Below are 7902 nucleotides of genomic sequence, written 5' to 3'. Positions count from 1 at the left end.
ATAATCTCGAAACGGACCTGAAAATGAGTAAATCGCTTGTTCAAAAACAAATTTTAAAAAATAGTACAAATAACCTACATCAATCAGAGTTAAAGTGATAAATTCAAAACATTAAATATAATGATAAATCAGAACTAAGTTGTTAAATAGAGAAAGGTATATAAATATCCATTATGAATACAAGAGAAAATTGACACAAGAGTGTCAGGGTGTGGAAGTATATAATCCCGATACAAACCAAAAGTTGTAAAAATATCACGGTTAAGGGTAAAGTATGAGCCTTAATGGAGACTTCTTTCTTCTTACTTTTTTCTTTTCTGATTGATATAAAAATGATTTATTACATATAAACACATAACGGGGTAGGACTAGATAAGTTTTTTACTTCTTCCTACTCCCTTGAACATAATAACTGTGTTGAATGAAGATTGATTTCTTTCTTTTTACTTTTTTTATCTACCTTATTTTCTGTCAAATTGCTACTGTATATATGTTTTATGTTCAATAAACAAACAAACAAACAAACAAACAAGGAACTTGGTGTTGCTCACCCTCTCCACTGTGGCACCGTTAATGGTCAGTGGAGCATGCTGCATACTGGGAGTGCATCTTTCTGAAGTCCATAACAATCTCCTTTGTCTTCTCCACATTCAGGTGGAGATTGTTGTCTTTGCACCACAAGGCCAGCCTGCTCACCTCACTCCTGTAGATTGTCTCATCGTCGTTGTTGATGAGACCCACTACAGTCGTATCATCCGCAAGCTTAACGAAGAGATTAGAGCTGGACGAAGGAGTGCAGTCATGCGTCAGCAGTATGAAGAGGAGGGGGCTCAGCACACATCCTTGTGGGGCACCTGTGTTCATCATGATGGTGCTGGAGGTGTTGCTGCTGACCCGAACTGCCTGTGGTCTCTCCGTCAGGAAGTCCAACAGCCAGTTGCACAGGGAGGTGTTGAGCCCCACGTGGTCCAGTTTGCGGATGAGCTGCTGCGGGATGATGGTGTTAAATGCTGAGCTGAAGTCGATGAACAGCATTCTGACGTGTGAGTCCTTGGTCTCCAGGTGGGTGAGGGCTGAGTGAATGGCAGTGGAGATGGCGTCTGCAGTCGATCTGTTCTGCCAATAGGCAAACTGGTAGCGGTCCAGGGTGGGGGGGGGGGGGGGGGGGGGCAGACGTTATGTACTGCATGACTAACCGCTCGAAGCACTTCATGAGGATGGGGTGAGTGCGACCGGGCGGTAGTCATTGTAGCTGGAGGGGAACGACTTCTTCGGGACCAGGATGATGGTGGTGGCTTTGAGACACCGTGGGAACACCAGCCTGGCTCAGGGAGGTGTTAAAGATGTCTGTGAAAACATCTGTGAGCTCCTCAGCACAGTCTCTCAGGACGCGACCAGGAATTTTGGTCAATCCACCCTGCTCCTCCCTGCCTCCCTGCTTTTTAGGGTCCTGCAACTACACCACCATCATGCAAACCGTGACAGAATGACCCGACCAACTTCTGGACCCCGAAGGTATAAAGGACTGGTCCCAGTTCCATCCTGTGCCTGGCGGAGCACTTCGGCAGCTGACACCCTTTCCCCTTCAGGCAGCACAGGTCAGGCAGCACAGGTCATGCAGCTGTCCCATGTTCTTCGTCTGGTCAAGCCACGTCCACGTGCACGTTTTAACTGAGTCACATCCACGTTGAGCCGAGCCACGTCCACATCAGGCCGAGCCCCATCCACGTCAGGCCGAGCCCAGCCATAGAGTTGCCGCTGCCCTCCGTTCTTGTTCCCCGACGAGGCATGGGTTGCCATCGCCCTCCGTTCCTGTTCCCCGGCAAAGCAAGCCTATGGGTGACTTTGGGACGTCTGGGATCCGTCCTTTGAGGGAGAAGTACTGTCATGTATCTATTTGTGACAAACAGGTGGCACTGTCAGGCTCCGCCTGCAGCTGCACACCTGTTGGTCATTGTGCCGATCGTTGTCACTTTAAAAGACTTAATGCCCGACAGTCTCTGTCATGGTTTCAGTTCCTGTGTCTGTTACTGTTATGTTTTTTGTTTGATACTTTGCACTCTTGTGTTGAGGACTTTGTTTTGGATTTAGTTGTCTCAGCATTTTGTTAAATACATTTTGGTCAATCCACCCTTCTCCTCCCTGCCTCCCAGCTTTTTGGGGTCTTCCAATGACACCACCATCATGCAAACCGTGACACTGTGCTCGTCACGCATTGTCCATAACGAACACCATGTTCAAACAATGGTGTCCAAATGTGTACTTGGTTACCAGAATGCCCTTGGCTGCAGTTTGATGATTGACTTTGGGGTTCTATCATCGGATTTGCGGCCACATGGTTTGGACACTCGGGTGAAGAGAGGGACGGAGCTGTCAATTGATCACCACCGGTGGTGAGTTGGCTCCGATCGCTGTGGAAGATGCCGGTCCGACTTGACAGACCCAAACGTATTGTGAGGGTTTGTTGGGAGCGTCTGGCAGAATCTCATGTCAGAAGGAGTTTCAACTCCCACCTCCTGGCAGAGCTTTTCCCACGTCCCGGGGGACATTGAATCCGAGTGGAGCAAGTTCCGTGCCTCTATTGTTGAGGCGTCCAATCAGAGTTGTGGCCACGGATTTCCTCCATGCTTTGGATGTTGTGGGGCTGTCCTGGTTGATACGCAACATTGTGTGGTCATCGAGGAGAGCACCTCTGCATTGGCATTGCATACACACACACACACACACACACACACACGCGCGCACACAAATATGCATATGTATAGTGGGAAGTAATTTTTTGGTGAATAAATACCTCGATTCTCATCGAACAAACATGTATGTTTAATTTGGAAGAAGTATTTGCTGTTGATATCACCTAAAATGCCTATTACTGTGTTGATCAGTCGTGATTTACCATATTTAAAATGGAGTTCTTAAATTGGTTGGCTAGCATACCATCCTTTCATTGCTACATCATCATTTGTGGTCATGAGATTTGAGTGCTCTGAAGACAATTGCTTCTGACAAGACATGGAAAAACTTCTAAGACGAAAGCAACAAAACACTCTGACTCCACATCCCGTTCCCATCTTTGATTCTCTATTTCTGTCTCTCCCTGTCAGTGAATAACCAAGCAGTCAACCCATCCCTGAACATCAGCTTCTTGTTGTCAAACAACAGCACAAGGGGAAGCAAAGGCAACCGTCACCGTTATAATTGTGACAAGAGCCCACAGTCTCCCTATTAACTATTCAAACAACAGTGTAAACAAGGCTCACTGCTGCATTTGACATCGTTTTTCGGAATTTGCCATTTTAAGCATGTCTGGCACATGAACCGAAGTGAATTCCAGTTGCTTCAAAGAGAAAGGTGTCTTGGCAAACTGTGTCGTTAAAATACAAAGTTTGAATATTTTTAGGAATAGTTTAAAAGTCGTTTTCATCCATTTAAAGGTGTTATAAATACCAGGGAAAGAGCTCCAAAATGATACCAGAACAAGATGTCACACTTTCATTTTTCTGAAGGACATTTTCAGACAGTGATTGTAAGATGACAATTACACACCAGGTGATGAGTCAATTTTATGCAAAAATTAAACAGCAGCTGCACAAGCATGGGTAGCTGTTGGACAGATTTGTTGAGAGCCAAAAGATAGAAAAAGCATGACTGAAGAAAAAAAAAAGAGTAGACAGAAAGTTGAAGTCAGTTTTGGAATGATTCTCATTATAATATTATACTGTAATGTCTTTGTTATACGGTGCTGCAATAAAGTCATATTTAATCAATGCTGTCTGCAGCTAGACGGATGCGTGGCTTGAGGAGCCGACGATGAGAGGAAAGGAGCGTCAGCGCAGAGCGCCGATGCTTATGTGGAACTGGAAGTCGCGGCTTGGAATTGAAGCAGATTTACATGGGACAGGAGATGAGAGCCAATGGACGCCACAGCTTCTTGTTGCTTTCATACTTAGCTTGTAGCAGACGTATGCATATTTTCAGCATGACGTCTTTGATCTACTGGTGAAAAGGACACTTTGATTTGCTCCTCTTTCATCTATAACTGCTTCATAGAGCAAAATGTATGCAGGAAAAGTGGTTAAGATTGCAGGACTGTCTGTGGAGGGTGTGTTCCAACTACAGAGGGATCACACTCCTCAGCCTCCCTGGTAAGGTCTATTCAGGGGTGCTGGAGAGGACCCTAGTGAGGATCAAGCGGTTCGGAAAATGGATGGATGGATGGATGGAGAGGAGGGTCCGTCAGGAAGTCGAGCCTCAGATTGAGGAGGAGCAGTGTGGTTTTCGTCCCGGCCGTGGAACAGTGGATCAGCTCTACACCCTTAGCAGGGTCCTCGAGGGTATGTGGGAATTCGCCCAACAAGTCTACATGTGTTTTGTGGACTTGGAGAAGGCGTTTGATCGTGTCCCTCGGGGAGTTCTGTGGGGGGTGCTTCGTGGGTATGGGGTACCGAACCCCCTGATACGGGTTGTTCGGTCACTATACCACCGATGTCAGAGTTTGGTTCGCATTGCCGGCAGTAAGTCGGAATCGTTTCCAGTGAGGGTAGGACTCCGCCAAGGCTGCCCTTTGTCGCCGATTCTGTTCATAACCTTTATGGACAGAATTTCTAGGCGCAGCCAAAGCGTTGAGGGGGTCCGTTTTGGTGGCCTCAGTATTGCATCCCTGCTTTTTGCAGATGATGTGGTGCTGTTGGCTCCTTCAAACAGGGCTCTCCAACTCTCACTGGAGCGTTTCGCAGCCGAGTGTGAAGCGGTTGGGATGAAAATCAGCACCTCCAAATCTGAAACCATGGTCCTCAGTCGGAAAAGGGTGGAGTGCCCCCTCCGGGTCGGGGGGGGAGATCTTGCCCCAAGTGGAGGAGTTTAAGTATCTTGGGGTCTTGTTCACGAGTGAGGGCAGGAGGGAGCGAGAGATCGACAGGCGCATCGGTGCAGCGTCTGCTGTGATGCGGACGTTGTATCGGTCTGTCGTGGTGAAGAAGGAGCTGAACCAAAGGGCGAAGCTCTCAATTTACCGGTCGATCTACGTTCCAACCCTCATCTATGGTCACGAGCTATGGGTCGTGACCGAAAGAACGAGATCCCGGATACAAGCGGCCGAAATGAGTTTTCTCCGCAGGGTGTCCGGGCTCTCCCTTAGAGATAAGGTGAGAAGCTCGGTCATCCGGGAGGGGCTCAGAGTCGAGCCGCTTCTCCTCCACATCGAGAGGAGCCAGATGAGGTGGCTTGGGCATCTGATTCGGATGCCTCCTGAACGCCTCCCTGGTGAGGTGTTCCGGGCATGTCCCACTAGGAGGAGACCTCGAGGAAGACCCAGGACACACTGGAGAGACTATGTCACCCAGCTGGCCTGGGAACGCCTCGGGATCCCCCGGGGAGAGCTGGAAGAAGTAGCTAGGGAGAGGGAAGTCTGGGCTTCCCTGCTAAAGCTGTTGCCCCCGCGACCCGGCCCCGGATAAGCGGTAGAAGATGGATGGATGGATGGATGGATGGATGGACTGTCTGTGTCCCATGTGTTGTGTTGTATTATTTTGTCATGTTATGTTAAATGTTGTTTTGATGGTGGCGCAGGCACCCGCAGCGGCTCCTCTTGTCTGGTTGAGAGGGAAGACATTTCATCTGTCAATACACTTGTACTTGACTTGACTCTACCCATATATAGTAACTAAGTGAAGTAACCAAATGACTGATGATGCTGTACACCATGGGTGTCAAACTCAGGTCCAGGAGGGCCGCTGTCCTGCATGTTTTCCAAGTCTCCCTGTTGCAACATCATCTCCTAGAATTGGAATACTCTTGTATTATTCCTCTCTTCTTAGTTAGGTTTGATGGTTAAAGTGTTATTCCTCTCTGTTAGTTGTGTTTGTTCAGACACTTGAAAGAAATAATGTAGAATGCTGTTGAAGGTATTTCCTGCTCACTGTTTTTACAATCACCTTTAGTGCCCCTCGACCCCCACCACTTTAGGGCCCCCCTCCACAGGACATGTTTAACTCATTGAATACCACCCCTTTTCACTGGAGCAACCCCCTCAATCCCTCACATTTTACTGAATTTTGACTGATTTGCAAGGCCCACAGAATTTTCTGTTCTATGGCTATATATACATGCAACCTGTCAAAAGAAAGGTGAGACTCTCTTCTTTCAGCAGAAAAAAAGTTTGTTTCTATCTTTCTCCGTTCGTTGGCAATCAGCATTAGAAAACTGCTAAGTTTTATGGCAAAGGCCGATTTTCTGCAGAAATCCACAGAAAATGAGCTTTTTGTAAAAGCATGCATTTCAAGCATCATTTCAAGTTTTACACTATTTTTTGCTTTTGTGGCAGCTCAAATACCTCAATAATGTGTTCCTCCCACAAAAGAACATTACAAATAATGTTTTTGTAGCAAAATAATTTATTTGCACACAACAAAACTATTGAACTATGAACAAAAGTGCAGCTGTGGAGAAGATGGTTTTTGGCTTCCATCCAGTTTGTCACCATCGATTCATCCCACCACGTCCAGATGCACGACCTATAAATTATAGAAACATAAAACGTTGCAAATATATCTTGCTGCAGAGTGAGGTACAATAATTTTATTCTTTCTTTCCACCACCAAAGCGAGGAGTCGTCATCTTTTGGCTTCTGGTTGGACAATCTGTAATGTATAGAAGTATGTACAATTACCACACTTTTATTTTTCTATTTATTTATTGTTGCTTTCCACTTACATTTCAACATCTCTCACACACACACATACATGCTCGCACACTGCTATTTACACTATTCATTCCACGTTGCTCAGCATCCAATTTGAAATGAAATGGAATATGAATTTAACACTAGTAGTTTTAGCAGAGCTGAGCGGACCAAATGTGTCCTGTTTTTTTTTTGTTTGTTTTTTGAAAACCTATGGCGACATGCAAGTCAGCGCATATTTTCATCCACATCTACAAGACGCATCAACCGTACATAATGATTAGTGTTACTGGCAACTTCATAGTATAGCGGGGAATGTAGCGGTACATAAAAGTGACTGATGAGGCATAAGAAGTGATGAAGTTTTGAATGGGAACTTGCAAGCTACTCAGCAGTTACCTCCTCGTTCCAGCGGCTCTGGCGAGGACTCTCAGCTGCTTTCCGTTATGTCCGAAGGCACACATTCGTCCGACATATCGGGATCCAAATCGCTCTCCAATTCATCGTTTTCGCCGTCGTCTACGAGACGATTCCAACGAATCGCTGACATGTGCCCGGCGTCGGCCATGCGAAGCAATGCAGCCTCTTTGCCGTCATCGCTGGGCATCGGGAGGCACAACATGCTCTGCCAAGCGATGATCGCTGACGTGGAGCAAGTTCATCTTCATCAGATGAACTCGAAACTCGGCGTGAGCTATGCGGGCTGCGTGTAGCACGCCATGTTTGTGCAGACCGACGTTCGTTTGACGGGTGCTGCTTTCGATTAGTGACCGAAGCGTCATTTTCTCTTCCACACAAACACCATCTCCTTTGTTGTTTTGTTTCGAGGACGCTTTTATACCGAAAAAAAATCATTTTTAGTTAGTTATTTCCTTTTCTCCATCGTTGCTAGTTGCTAATGTTCCAATCCATTATCCACATACGCCCCTCCTTCACTGTACGCCCTTCCTACTCCTTCTGCGGCGTGATCCTGGTTGATTTTTGCACCACTGCCACCCGATGGCCATCTTTTTGCTATTTAACATTGCCGTCAAGCCTAATCCTGTGGTGAGAAGTTGCATCAGACTCTCTTGCACCCTCCCCCATGAAAACACGTGATTGACGTATTAATATGTCATGGGGAGGGAACGGCTATGCGCAAATTGACGTATTTATACGTCAAAGGGTGTAAATGAGTTAACATTTTAACAATTTATTTTATTCAAATACAATTACAGTTAATT

The 7902-nt window shown here is 46.4% G+C and overlaps 1 long non-coding RNA gene across 2 annotated transcripts; it reads right to left on the bottom strand.

Moving 5' to 3' along the window:
• Positions 1–6372: 6372 nt before the first annotated feature.
• LOC147200745 (uncharacterized) lies at positions 6373–7404 on the bottom strand. 2 transcript variants are annotated; one of them, XR_015101908.1, is made up of 2 exons: positions 7079–7404; positions 6373–6638 (listed from the first exon to the last, which is right to left on the bottom strand). It is a non-coding gene; the product is annotated as an uncharacterized LOC147200745 (long non-coding RNA). The 2 variants fall into 2 exon arrangements; XR_015101907.1 differs by having other exon boundaries at positions 6373–6625.
• Positions 7405–7902: the final 498 nt, after the last annotated feature.

This window comes from Hippocampus guttulatus, chromosome 9, assembly GCF_054856545.1.
Source record: "Hippocampus guttulatus isolate MCC_2025c chromosome 9, RoL_Hgut_1.0, whole genome shotgun sequence".
NCBI lineage: Eukaryota > Metazoa > Chordata > Actinopteri > Syngnathiformes > Syngnathidae > Hippocampus > Hippocampus guttulatus.
This window is presented reverse-complemented; position numbering and strand designations above follow the sequence as displayed.